This window comes from Anabrus simplex, chromosome 1 (genome assembly GCF_040414725.1).
Source record: "Anabrus simplex isolate iqAnaSimp1 chromosome 1, ASM4041472v1, whole genome shotgun sequence".
NCBI lineage: Eukaryota > Metazoa > Arthropoda > Insecta > Orthoptera > Tettigoniidae > Anabrus > Anabrus simplex.
Genome location: NC_090265.1, coordinates 59,463,718 through 59,478,988, shown reverse-complemented (window position 1 = coordinate 59,478,988; position 15,271 = coordinate 59,463,718).

Genomic DNA, 15,271 nt, shown 5'->3' with positions numbered 1-15,271 from the left:
TTATTATTATTATTATTATTATTATTATTATTATTATTATTATTATTATTATTATTATTATTATGTCCGACTCGTTGGCTGAACGGTCAGCGTACTGGCCTTCGGTTCAGAGGGTCCCGGGTTCGATTCCCGGCCGGGTCGGGGATTTTAACTTTCATTGGTTAATTCCAGTGGCCCGGGGGCTGGGTGTTTGTGCTGTCCCCAACATCCCTGCAACTCACACACCACACATAACACTATCCTCCACCACAATAACACGCAGTTCCCTACACATGGCAGATGCCGCCCACCCTCATCGGAGGGTCTGCCTTACAAGGGCTGCACTCGGCTAGTAATAGCCACACGAAATTATTATTATTATTATTATTATTATTATTATTATTATTATTATTATTATTATTATTCGTTGTGCCCAACTAAGGAGCACGTGTGAACTTATTTAGAACAACGTTTCTTCTTGACTTCCCAAAATCTCTTCTTCCTTTCCCTGTGCTTCTTTTTGCGTTCTTCCGTCCATCCTCTAGCTTGTATTTTAGGTTGATCAGCAAATTTGTGCTTGTTTATGATATTTCTGAATTTTTTCTGTCTTGCAAGATTTTTTCATTTATACCAATTTCTTGAAGATCTTTGTGTATTTCTGTAGGCCACTTGTGATTCTTTTGGAGATACTGCGAGATTTAGTATTTTCTTTTGTTAGCCTATTGTTATCCATCCTGATCAGGTGACCGTAGAATTTTATCCTTCTTTTTCTAAAGGTGTCTGTGGTTTTATCTGTTACTTCATAGATTTTCTGTGATTTCCTTTTGGCATTTCGGTCAGAATTTTCCCGACAATTTTCCTCTCTTGTTTTTTTCGAAGTTTTTAATTTGTGATCTGCCACCAATTATCTGATACATAAATGGCTTCTGGCTTGACAATTATTATTATTATTATTATTATTATTATTATTATTATTATTATTATTATTATTATTATTATTATTATTATTATTATTATTATTATTAATCTCGCCAAACAGCTGACGCGGGACACTTAAACGTGAGGTGGCACTTTGCTTGTAGCGGTGATTTCTTTTGAAGACTGCTGTACATTTCTTGTTAAATCTATAAGCAATGTACCTAGATTGTTGTAGATTTTTTACGGTATATATTGTAGGTATCGTAGAAGTATTATTCTGCAATATTGTTCAATCTATAAATGTTCAGCTCCTTGTCTGTATGGTCAGCGTTGGGTTTGGAGGGTCCTGATTTCGATGATTTTAACTCCGTATGGACTGGGTATTTGTATTCATCGAAATGCACTTCTGTTCATCTGCATATAAAACACCATAGTGCAATCACCATAGAAACACGCAATAGTGAATACGGTTAGCGTCAAGAAGGGGATTCCACCGTAAAACTAGACCAGATACACTTCAAATGACGTCCCCAATAAATTAAGAACAAGGCCCATTAGGATTTTAGATAGATTACTGTAGATTATCAGAAGCTGTAGGTACTGAACACATACTGGTTTATATTTGTTTTAGGGACTTTGGATATCTTTTTTTTATTAACCCTGTATCTAATTATTAATATTGTTCATACTTCGAATCTTCCAACTATGTTTAGAGCAGGCTGCTAGCCGGCACCGCAGTTGGCACGTGTCTCAGGCTAATGCCCGCGATGTTATGGTAGTGGACTCGCCATTTCTTTTGCCTCCTCGATACTGCTATATAATCGTAGTAAAAGCCGTATCCTTGCTATATAATAAGTTCCCTTCCGTTTTGTTTTAATTTCTAAATGTGGGGGGAGCCGAAGGAGAAAATCTTGTTTGTGTTTTATTTTTAACACAGCGTTTAAATGCCGTATATCACGGGGCCTCCAACTTCTGGACACCCATATATCACCTTCAAAGCGTCCTATAAAGGGAACGCTTTATATATAGCAAGAGCGGCTACTGAGATTTTTATGGCGGCCATTATGTGAGGTAGTTTTCTCCCCCTCATCCAGGTGTACGTCTGGATAAGGCAGCCTTCTGATGCCACGATCGAACTAACAATATCTATACATTTTACGATTCCGCCGGTAGCCTGTTGTTGTATATTTTTTTTAGGGAGATGGTGGAAGGGAGGGTGAAGAGAGTGTACTGTACTTTTTTAAATCCCCCTTCTTCTCTCCCTATTACTAAATCCTAACCTCGCAACCTCTCGAGTTATTCAAGGGGTGTCAGGAGGAAGTGAAGACAATATCCGCACTACTTTACGACTTGACACAATAACAAGAAATAAATTCATAACAAACCTGCTAGGTCTACATCTCCATGTGAACTGCTGAAAATATGGCGCTCTACCCAAGCCTACGGCATAGACTTTGCGTTTTACACTCTCTCTGTGAGATAATGTGTAGACATTTACTATATGATTATCAAGTAAATCTCCACCTTAGAACAATATTATCATCCCCACATGACAGTTGAGCATTGGCGGCTCATTACAAAATTTATTAGGTGTTCACAATGAATATAAAATAAGGGACCACCTCTTATCCGGAATATTGTCCCGTACGTGCCAATAAATCTACCGACACGAGGCTGAGGTATTTGAGGACCTTCAAATACCACCGGAGTGAACCAGAATGTAACCTGCCAGCTTGAGCTTTGAAATCCTGCTTTTACCGTCTGAGCTACTCAACCCGGCGTCAGGAAAGACAACCGGTCGTAAAACAGGGCCAAGTTTATATGTGCGACACGGTTCGAACTCTGGATCGTACTAGGGTGAGGGAAAAGTACAATAATAATAATAATAATAATAATAATAATAATAATAATAATAATAATAATAATAATAATAATAATAATAATAATAATAATAATAATAATAATAATAGAAGAAGAAGAAGAAGAAGAAGAAGAAGAAGGAGGAGGAGGAAGACCGACTGGAATAACTAGCATAGGGTTTTGTAGTAGTGATAGCGTAAGCTCAACATAAAGGGAGCTTGAAATTATAAAAATAGCAATGGAATTTTAAGAGGCCAGAACCTCTCGTTCCAACTAATTTAAGGTTTGAGTCCCGAAGGACTCTTTCATTTTTTCGAAACTCTTTCGTTCTTTTCAAGCGCTCACTTTTAGAGAATCTATCCTCCAGGGCATACGTAGGTGGGCAATGATTGAGCCCCACTCCTTGAGTGCGGGAAGTGCAGAGAGCAACTGACTTCTAATAGTTTGTGCTGTAAAGACTAGATGGCGGTATGTGGAGTCAAGGAGCAAGCAAAGGCACAACATTGTACCTGGCTGAGTATGTTATATTTAACCAGTAGTTCGTTTTGCCGTTCATTCTTTATGCTGTATTTCTACACAAGCCTACAAGTATTCAATGATTACAAGTAGTAGTCTCGTAATCTGCAGACCCTCGGTCTGAACAACGGTCGCTTAATAAGCCAGGGACCGAGCGAGTTGCTGAGTGGTAGAGTCACGTGGCTGTCAGCTTGCATTCGGGAAATGGTGGGCTCGAATCCCACCGTCGGCAGCCCTGAATGTAGTTTTCTTCTGTTTCCCATTTTCATGCCAGGCAAATGCTGGGTCTGTACCTTAATTAAGGCCACAGCCTTTTCCTGTCCCATCGTCGGCATAAGACCTGTCTGTGTCGGTGCGACGTAAAGCCAAATGTAAAAGAAAAAGTATTTAGTTATTACGTGTTGAAGTAATTAATTTTGTTTTCTATGCACAACCTAATTAAATTAATACAATTAGACGTATTTACTTAGCAAATGGCGTCTGTATACAAAATTACTTTTTGTGTTTCCTCACCATAATCTAATGCACTGAGTAGAACGAGACATAAGGCACACTAAAACTGTTCAGAGTTTAAATCTGTTTAGATACGAGCCCCTTCACTTGTAACTGAGAGCCGTGCAAGCAGCTGCCAGGCTGTACTCTGCTCCTCCACCTGCCTGAACAGGCGTGCTGCTCATTGAGCCGAATTGTGCCCGCCTTTGCTCTAGGGTTATTTCTAAGTTTCAGAGTAGTCAGTTTTGACATTGCTAGTAGAGAACACGTTGGGTATCGTGAAATGCTTTCATAGTAATCCCGTCGTTTCCCGGGAGATGTCTCTAAATACAGACAATTCATCAGCAAAGATCCGAATGTGTTTCTGATGACTTATTGAGTGTTGACTCTCGTCTGGGGAGTGGCGGGAATCCTCCTTTTATCCGGAAGATGATCTTCTCTTAATTAATTGTAACATATTCAGCCTGTTATTAGCAAACAATGGCGTTGCCTAGCCGAGGCGATAAAGATTCGGTTTCCCGGAAGGACGTGGGTTTGATCCCCTGTCAGAAAGCGATACTTCAATTTTTAAAGAGGCGTATCGCGCTGGGTTTCACTCAGTTTGCAACGGAAATGAGTGCCACGTTAATCAGTGGATATACGCAGTTAAACCACTCTATCCCTCATTGTGCCAAGGTATGAGCAGTCGAAGTCTTTACCTTTACCTTCTCCAGAGGACTTTAGGATCTATGCGAATGGAATTATTATACAAGGATGTAACTCGTATTTTCAGCCATTTTCAGCTTTCCTCAGTTCATATAGTATTTAGGTAGGGCTGAAATGAAATGGCGTATGGCTTTAAGTGCCGGGAGTGTCCGAGGACATGTTTGGCTCACCAGGTGCAGGTCCTTTTATTTGACCGTAGGAGAACTGCGCGTCGTGAGAAGGATGAAATGATGATAAAGACGGCACATACACCCAGCCCTTGCCAGCGAAATTAACCAGTGATGGTAAAAATTACCGACTCTGCCGGGACCCCTGTGACCAAAGGCCAGCACGCTAACCATTTAGCCATGGAGCCGGACTACGTAGGGCCATCGATCGCTTGTTTTTGAACGGGTAGATCTCACTGAGATTTCAATAGCCTACATAGGTAGTTAATATAAGACCTAACTACCATTTTATTATTGATTCCCAGAATATTATGTTGCGGTGAGTACAAAGGGATTTAAATCCTTCCTCGTGTTCTTGGTTTATGCCGCAAAGGGAAGCTCTTAACAACAGGCATCATGGACTAAGAAGAAGGATAGCTGACTGCTTTCGAAATACAAAGCATTTCAAAGTTTAAGAAGAAACAACCTGTACGTCAGCTGAAGGTTGCATTAAACGAGCGGATATTATTGATAAGAAATCGAACCAAGGTGTCATTATCGATCCAACAGTCAGATATGAGCGAGATGAAAGGCAGTCCAAAGAGGTTGTACAGAAAAGAATAGGCACTATGGGTCTTGCTTTCGTGACTTGGATACAATAATAAATTTAATAACTGGAAAGCTATTCGTATGTGAATATTTTCAAAATATTTCGACTCCCTTCTACTGTTCTACAAAAAATGTTAACTGGGATTTTGAGGGATTCACACAAAATAGTACAAAATCATCTTTATAACTAAAAAGTAATTTGAATAAATAGAATCCATCGGAGGTGGCTGCCTTAAAATTAATAAATATTGCAACATTTAAAGAAATTCCAACGAATATTAATAATTATATGTATTTTCTTATTGTCCTTATGGATTAACCTTAGTGGCTTCCTCTCGATTGCTTCCTTAAAAACTGAGCTTGCATATTGTTGTTGTTGTTGTCTAGGATTTCTGTAGTTTCCCAGGTGTTCTGTTACATTATGCGGGCTTATTATCCAAGCCTAGTGAAATACTGTTGAACTTGTGATTGTCTTCATTAATTATAAATCCTTTAAATCCCTGTTAAACATTTTTCTCATAATTTTGTAGGTTACTCCCTATCGTAGTCTGCTGCTCATTGTACGTCTTCGTCATAAGCTTTGCCAGTTTAAGTGTGTCATACAACTAGCGGGGAATTTTTTCTCGTTCTGAAGTGCCCTCACGAGTATTGGAACAACAGCTACAACCTGATGTCAAATCTTTCTTATTTCTGAACCCCAAATTTTTAGGCAGAAATAGGTTAGAGTGCAAACTACTTTGGTTATTAGGAGGTGTCGTCTAGCCCGTTCTCCCGTAATATAGCGAGAGTAACATAAATTCTAGGGGATCTGATGGCACGTACCCCTAATGGTTATGTAAAACTCATAGCATAGCTATTGTGCAGGGTGGACTATACTTGTTACCTTCCGGAATAAGTTTGCATTCTAACCTATTACAGCCCAGTTCTACTTATTTCATTTGTCAGAATTAGGTATTTGTTCATCTTTTTCCTGATCTTCAGGGTGTACTGAAGAGTTGGGATTGTGTTGTAATGAGATGTGTAGATTTTTTCTTGACACCTTGTCTCTCTGCTTATTATACAGTAATTATTATTATTATCCTTTACGATGAGGACCACGTCTCAATTTGAATTCATGCTCCCTTGTTTGCTTTTCCGTTCTTTCCAGTATTCTTTGTCATTGCACTATGCTTTATTCTTCTCTCCTCAGACCACTTTGAACCGGGTTCGCTATTCATTCTTCCTTGGAATCCTTCCATTCTTAAAACTTTCTTTTAAGCAATTCTTTTTCTATAGTATCTTCTTCTCTTATTTTATTTCTTTCTACATCTTTCTTGACCTCTTGTATCCTGCTCGTTGCTAACTTCTTCTCCCAAAGGTACTTGAATATATGTTTTGTCAGTCTGTTATCATCCACCGGGCGAGCTGGCCGTGCGGTTAGGAGCGCGGAGCTGTGAGCTTACATCCGGGAGATAGTGGATTAGAATTCCACTGTCGGCAGCCCTGAAGATGGTTTTCCGTGGTTTCCCATTTTCACACCAGGCAAATGCTGGGGCTGTACCTCAGTGAAGGCCACGGCCGCTTTCTTCCCATTCCTAGGCGTTTCCTATCCCATCGTCGCCATAAGACCTATCTGTGTCGGTGCGACGTAAGGCAAATAGCAAAACAAAAAAAATGTTATCATCCATTCTGCAGATATGTTCAAAAATACAATCTCTTCTTAATGTTTATCTTATATACGCCTACTCTATGTTATGGTATATTTCCTGATTACTTCTTTATTCCATTGTTGTGTTGTTTTCGTATGTTCTTCTTATGTTTTTCTCATAATTCTTCTTTCTGTTATTATTATTATTATTATTATTATTATTATTATTATTATTATTATTATTATTATTATTATTATTATTGAGCCTCCGTGGCTCAGACGGCAGCGCGTCGGCCTCTCACCGGTGGATACCGTGGTTCAAATCCCGGTCATTCCATGTAAAATTTGTGCTGGACAAAGCGGAGGCGGGACAGGTTTTTCTCCGGGTACTCCGGTTTTCCCTGTCATATTTCATTCCAGCAACACACTCCATTCTAATTTCGTAGCATTTATCAGTCATTCATGAATCACTTTGGGAGTGGCGACCTCATCGTAATAACAGCCTATATATGATTCATTCATTACATCCCTGACCCGGTCACTGACTGGAAAACAGGTTGTAGGTTTTCATTTTCATTATTATTATTATCTTTCCATTACTGTTATTTCACCAGGTTTAATAGAAACTTACCAAAACATTCACTGAGCCTAAAAATAGATGCGAGCACAAGATATTGTTTTTTTACAAATTAACTTTAGGACTCACGTTACCCCACAGCATTCGTTATAAATAGGTCGGATAACTCGTCTTGATATGCCTGTCGTAGTTATGTTGTTTTGTCTGCCCTTTTCAATAGTTTTATGAACTTTTAATAAGAAGCGCGTTATGATATGCCACAATTCGTAGTCAGAATTCTGACGTCATCATGCCACCTGTTTGGTAAACATCTATCTATATATTAGCTTTTTTTTATCCTGCAGTTCTTGGAGTAAAGCTTGGTATTGTGTCGTGGAAGGCAATGATATTTTTATCGCATTTTTTCTGTATAGAACGTTTATCTTATGAGCTCGTAGGCTAGTCTCGAAGTGGCGTTTTTGCCAGGCAAAGAACTTTTTTTAAGATACATGGTCTTCACTCTTTCTAGTTTAGTAAGGTTATCCTTCGATAGGTGTTCCCAGATAATGTCTAAGGCGTATGTCATGATGGGGTCTGTTTGCACGTAGACTTTTTTCTCTTATCAGCATGTACATGATTAGGAACGTTCTGCTGTCTGTTGAATACATTTGGAAGTTGGGAAAGGTTAGAGAATCGGAGAGTATCTAGTAGGGAATAGTATTATTCCGTGATCTGTGGAGGTGTATACTCTCTGGCTTGACAGGTAGTAATCAAACATGGCTGCATGCAATGTCATTACTTGGAATGAAAATCACATGTATCAGAGTATTAATGAAAGTGTTAGTCACTTTGCAACCTGTTGAGTACAGGATGTGTTGCGGATTAGCGTAAGTCTTCGCCTCCAATTATTAGAGTGATCATTATAATGATTTGATTTTATGATTACTCAAACTTGGCTGAACGTACAGACCTATCAGTGTCTTATGATTCACCAGCAGGTAATTCCGGAGAGAATACAATAAAAATTAAGCAAATCGGTCCAGTAGAACGGACGGTCGGATTTGCCAAATCTGTTTTTATTGAACTCTTTTAATATATAGAAATTCTACTTTGATCTTCGGCAAGCATTTTTAGATTCAGAATGTTCCCATACTTATGCGAGTTTAAGACGTTTTATCCGATATTACCTTCCATGTATGCCTACTTCAGTTTAAACACCTTCATTCCTATGTTCCTACTCATGATATTAATCAGAAGCCTCGATTTCAGGTCCCATGGAGTGCAATTGTGCTGTCCTTAGTGCTCCTTTACTCCATTACTTGGGACGTATTAATTCTCTCACTGGTGGAGTGTCCTGTCGGCTGCCACGATTAGCGTCATATAAATTAATTACAAATGTTCAGTCATGCCTTTTAATGTAGATGCTGATGGTAGAAACGTGACACAATCACCTCTCCCGTAGCTCCAAATGTATGGCAATGGTTTCCATGTTGATGTCGGTTAAATATCTGGAGCGTGGCTGGAGCTAATGGGAACGTAATAGCAGGTGAGATGTAGTGCTGTACTCAGGCAGAACGGCTCCTCGCAGACTCCGTGATCTCTTTTCGATCATCGCTAAAGAAACCGAGTTGTTCGTATGGAAATTGATGTGTTATATCTGGCGTCTCTGGTGGCAGGAAAGGTAAGGGGAGAAATGGAATGAATATCAAACCGCACCCAAGTCATTTAAAAATAAAATTTCCAAATTTCCGCCGAAGCATTAGGGGAGTAATGCCAGAAATATTGCGATTCTTTTACGAAAAAGTCGGCATTTAAGTTTGACGCAAGTGTAATAAACTGATAGAACTTGAAAACACTATTCTTTAGCGCGTGGGTAAATAATGCCAATATCGATCTCGAATGATTATTACTATTATTATTATTATTATTATTATTATTATTATTATTATTATTATTATTATTATTATTATTATTATTATTATTATTATTATGACTTGTGAGGTATGAGTATGGAGTGTTTACATCCTCTTATTAGTATTATTGTTATTTACGATCGTATTATTTGTGAGGTTATGTCATGAAACATGTGCTGTATATATATGAGTTTAGTTAATGTAAGAACCTGTAATTAATACTATAGAATTTATTATTACATGTAGGCCCTATACATGATGTATAATCCACAGTAACACAGAATAACGTATCATTGACACCAGATGGCAGTAGAATGCTTTTTTTTATTATAACTAGGCTTTAGGCACTCTGGAATTTACGATAAGGTATATTGTGCCATATCCTTCTAGAAGTCTACCCAGGCAACCTATATCAAGAGACAGCTTCGATGGTGGAGTTGAGTTATGATTCAACAGGAGTTGTTGTTGTGAACTCGTGTTGTGGTTAAGACGAAATGCGAAAGTAGCAGTCAACTGTGTCAAGATGGCAGTCGTAGTCTTTTGATGTTTCCGTAGTAGTGTTTTGTTTGTGACGGCAGTTGATTAGATTATGTGTGTTTAATGTGTAAATAATTAATTGTAAATAAAATCCATGTACGGAAGTGACAGAATTTTGTGCGCGTCTATGTGAATACATCAAGTTTAATCTTAAAAATCCCCAATTATTCCTCTTTCAAATCCCGTTATAATTTTTGCTCTAACGCCGCTTTTAAAGGGTAGCAACAGGGCGTGTACAGAGCAAGCATAAGTCCCTTTCTCTCACGCTGTCAGACAAAATTAGCCTCAAAGTTCATTCAGACTACCATGTAAATAATCACGCTGGAATATATTTACCTTGCAGTAGGCCTAAGCTGTGAATAAGAGGAGGCAGAAGACTGAGGGAGTAACTTACAGACCAGAGCAGTTCTTATACAAGTATTTCTTAAACTTTAAATTGCATTTTGAATGATAATAATAATATGATCCAGTATGGCAGCGTCACACAAGTAAAACAGTTTAAGTACTTAGGTGAAGTTATCGGGAGCACTGGCAACGAAAGAGAAGCCAACAAAAACCGCGCTGAAAAATTACGTAAAGCCTATACAATCACCTGGAACGTTTACAACAAGAAATCACTTTCCACAAAGGCCAATCTCCGATATTACAACACTTTTATTCTCCCTGAGGCACTCTACGCAGTTGAAACATCATCATTAAACATCAACATTAGAGACATTGAGAAAATGGAACGACAGGTCCCGAGGAAAATATTCGGACCTAAGTTTCAAGATGGCATTCGGATGCGAAAAAGCCCGGAGAAACTCTATTCATTGACTGAGCGATTCACTTCATTTGCTCGCGAAAGACGTATGAAAATCTGCGGGCATTTAGCACGAATGGATGACTCACGATTGACCAAGAAAATCGTTTTCGTTACCAATGGAACACGACAAACGAAAGTGTGCTGACTAGTAGACAGCAAAAAACATCTCGCAGAAGTCGACATTGACCCACTAGAAACCACAAGGACTTAATATAGACAAAAGATCAACACCCATAAGTTTGCGCCGAAGAAACCGACGGCAATAAATTTGAAAATAAAAAAACGCGTGTACACAAGAAAGACGACAGGCCCATAGTGAAATGATGAGGAAGTTTTGGGAAGATAAGAAGAATAAGAAAATCAAGAATACAATGCTAAATAATGGTTCTGCGTGCTCTTTAGAAGGCCAAGCGCATGTGTATAATAATAATAATAATAATAATTGTACCGGACGGTACACTTCCACGCCGCTAATTTAAAATTTGCGCCAGTTGAAACTCCTCTGCTGGAGGAAGTCTGAACTTTATTGACGGTATTAATGTTTAAGTTTCTCAGAAGATGTCACTACGTGGAAATTTTGGAGTTTTTGAACTGTGTCATTTTCGACGTATTTTTGTTTTGCTTGTAGTAAGAAGTGTGAACTCTCTCTTCTAGAGGACACTACTGAAGATCAACAATAGTGCACCCTAGTGCGGAGTGAAAGAACTGTTTTCTTTGGAGAAAATTTAATTTCAAAAGTTTGTTCTTTGCTAAATTTCTTTCAGTCATTGTTTAAGTTGGCAATATTAACCCTTTCTTTCCCCTTGTTTTGAATTTAGCCAATCCCGAATTTCTTAAATTAATTTTCTACCAATGATGTGTTTCTTCTTCATCTTGTGTAGGGGTTTTCTTTAACCACCAATAAAAGATCGTGGGCGGGTGTTTTCCTTCCTAAAACGCCTCGAACTTTTCCGCGAGAGTATATAAACTGCTGATTTTAGGGTCTCTGCGCCACTTCTGTACCATCTCTCAGTGTGTAAAGTACATAGCAGGGGGCGGGTAGCGCCTCTTTCTTCGGCAGCGGTCAACAACAAGGTAATGGCCGATTAATAACTTCTTTCTTTGCTAGCTCAGCAGTTTAACTCTCGGGGCGGGTCCGAAGTTTTTCCGTAATGTAACCTTCCTTAAAATGTAAAGACCTTTGGTATCTATTCTATCCTTAAACTACATATCGGGATAGAGAGTGCTTAACCCTCTCGAGCTCCCACTCATATTGTTTTGAGGTGAACTTATTTTTCTCAACCTATTCTTCTTTAACGTAATGTAAATTGTTTCTTTCTTAAGTCACCTCTCTAGTATGGGATTAGCCCTTGTATTAACGGCCTAGTGCCAAGTAGGTTTTAAACAAAGAGTATTAGGAGCGCAAGTTCGCCTCCTCTCAAATTGTTATTTTAGAGGTCATGTAATTAATCTTTTCTCACTTAATAGACCTCAGTAGGTTGGGTATTTTACCCCTGTGTCTATGTCCTGAGAGGACAACTTGAAGGTGGAGTTTGGTGTGGCCTTTCAGAGGCTTAAAGTTTGAGAGCGAGTAGCTCTTTCTTGAAAATTGAGTGTTGTATGCCTCGAGGAGGCTTTTCTGTGTAATTTGGAGCAAGTGCTCCTGAGCATGAATGGGGTTTTCTGCCCCTCTGTTAAAACTTATTTTGAAGTAAGGTTGGGCTGATTGCCCAAGCATTGTGAAGTCGGGGCGCGAAGCCCAAATCCAGTAAATTGTGTAACTACATTTTGTTGACTTGCTACTCTGTACCTGCCATGCTTGTTATTTCCTTATTTTGAAAAGAAAATATAACCTTGTTAATTTTACATGAACTCTAATTTCGTAGCTTGAGACCCGTTCACACCCGCACCTTCTTTCACCTCTAACTACCGCAAAAACTCGGTAACAATAATAATAATAATAATAATAATTTTTGCTAGTTGTTTTACGTCGCACCGACACAGATAGGTCTTACGGCGACGATGGGACGGAAAGGGCTAGGAGTGGGAAGGAAGCGACCGTGGCCTTAATTAAGGTACAGCCCCAGCATTTGCCTGGTGTGAAAATGGGAAACCACGGAAAACCATTTTCAGGGCTGCCGATAGTGGGGTTCGAACCTACTATCTCCCGAATACTGGATACTGGCCGCACTTAAGCGACTGCAGCTATCGAGCTCGATAATAATAATAATAATAATAATAATAATAATAATAATAATAATAATAATAATAATTGTACCGGTTGGTACACCTCTACGCCGCACATTTGAATTTTCTGCCTGTAAGTACTCCTCTACAGGAGAAACTCTGAACTTTAACAACTGTATCAACTCATAAGTTTCCTCAGAAGATGTCACTACCGTAAATTTTGTGATTACGAAGTTGTCAGTACTGTGTGGAGTTCAACTTGTTTTGTTTTCTATTGATCAAGAAGTGTGGACATTCTCTGATAGATGTCTCTACAAAAAACTATGACCATGCACCCTGGTGCGAAGTGGAAGAACTTTATTTGAAGAAATTTTGTATTTTTAAGTTTGTTCTTTACTAAATTTCGTTCTTTCTTTTGTGGGTCGGCAATATAAATCTTTTCTTTCCGCCAGTTTGGAAGTTAGCCAACCAATTATTTCTGTAATTAAGTTTTGACCAATCGTGTATTTCTTCTCCAATTTTGATGTGTAACTTGTAGCCAGCCAGTAAACGACTATGAGTGTGTCTTAATTATTTATGAAAGGTCTCGAATCTTCCCCGAGAGTATAAAAACTGCTGATTTTCCTGTCTCTCGGCCACTCGAACAACATTTAGTCTAGTGTCTGGAAGTGTAGCAGGAGGCGGGAAGCGCCTCTTTCATCTGGCAGCAGCTCTTCTACAAGGTAATGGCCACTTAACATCTTTATTTCTCGCTAGCTCAGTAGTCTAAACCGCGGGGAAGGTCCAAAATCTTTACTATGTAACCTATCTTGAAACATGTAATTTGCCGTCGCTTTTGTAAAACTTCACATATCTTTAACTGTAAAACGGGGATAGAGAGTGCTTTACCCTCTTGAGCTCCCCTTCATTTTTGGTTTGAGGTGACTACGTTTTGTAACTGTTTCTTCCCTTCTGTAATGTCTTAAAGTTTTCTCATACGAGTCACCTCCATAGTTTGGGAATAGCCCCTGCTTCATCGGCCTAGTGCTTCTTAGGTTTTAAAAGATTTCATGTAGGAGTGCAAGCACACGCCTCCATTCTACTTTGTGTTGCGGGCCATTAACTCAACATATTATTTTTCTACTAAGGCCCATTAGGTTGTGGACAAGGTACCCCTGTTTCTTTGTAAGTTTGCCTTGAGGGCAGTTAATAGTAAAGTCCGTTGTGGCCTTTGATAGGCTTGAAAAATTGAGAGCGGGTCAGCTGTTTCTTGTATTTGGATATGTGCCTCTAGGAGGCCAGACAGTGCTAGCTGGGAGCAAGTACTCCAGGTTATTAGGGGTTTTCTGCCCTTTGATAAATATGTGGTTGGGAGCTGAGAGCTCAGGAATTGTAAAATGTGGGGCTTGAAGCCCAGATCGTTAAAGTGCCTCTAAATCTTGGCTTTCCTGGTCTTGTACCCTTTGTTAACTAATTGTTATGTTTTGCTAATTTCGAAAATATAACCTTTAATGCAATTTTAATCAATATCTCAGCTTTGTAGTTAGACCCATTCCAGCCCGCACCTTCTTTCACCTCTGCATTCCACGGGTAACCTCGTAACAACAACAACAACAACAACAACAACAACAATAATAATAATAATAATAATAATAATAATAATAATAATAATAATAATAATGGCTTTGACGTCTCACTAACTACTTTTACGGTTTACGAAGACGCCAAGATGCCAGAATTTAGTCCTGCAGGAGTTCTTTTACGAGTCAGTAAATCTACCGACACGAGGCTGATGCATTTGAGCATCTTCAAATACCACCGGACTGAGCCAGGATCGAACCTGCCTAATTGGGGTCAGAAGGCCAGCGCCTCAACCGTCTGAGCTACTCGGCCCGGCAATTGCATTTTCCTAACTTAAAATATTGTCAGCTCATTGCCATGTATAAAATGTTGCTTGCGACGGAGTTCTTCTCACAAAGTTTCTATATGTACAGGAATTAAAGGCAGTTCTGCATTTCTTCACCAGTTGAATTTTAGCCCCATATTTTTGTTCCTAAAATAGCACCAATTCCACCCCTGTGATGTAGTGGTTAGTGTGATTAGCTGCCACCCCCGGAGACCCGGGTTCGATTCTCGGGTATGCTACGAAATTTGAAAAGTGGTAGGAGGGCTGGAACGGGGTCCACTCAGCCTCGGGAAGTCAAATGAGTAGAGGCGGGTTCAATTCCTACTCAGCCATCCTGGAAGTGGTTTTCCGCGGTTTCCCACTTCTCCTCCAGCTGGGATAGTACCTAACATAAGGCCACGGCCGCTTCCTTCCCAATTCCTGGTCCATCCTTTGCAATCTTCCCATCCCCCACAAGGTCCCCTATTCAGCATAGCAGGTGAGGCCGCCTGGGCGAGGTGCTGGACATTCTCCCCAGTTGTATCCCTCAACCCAACGTCTCACACTCCAGGACACTG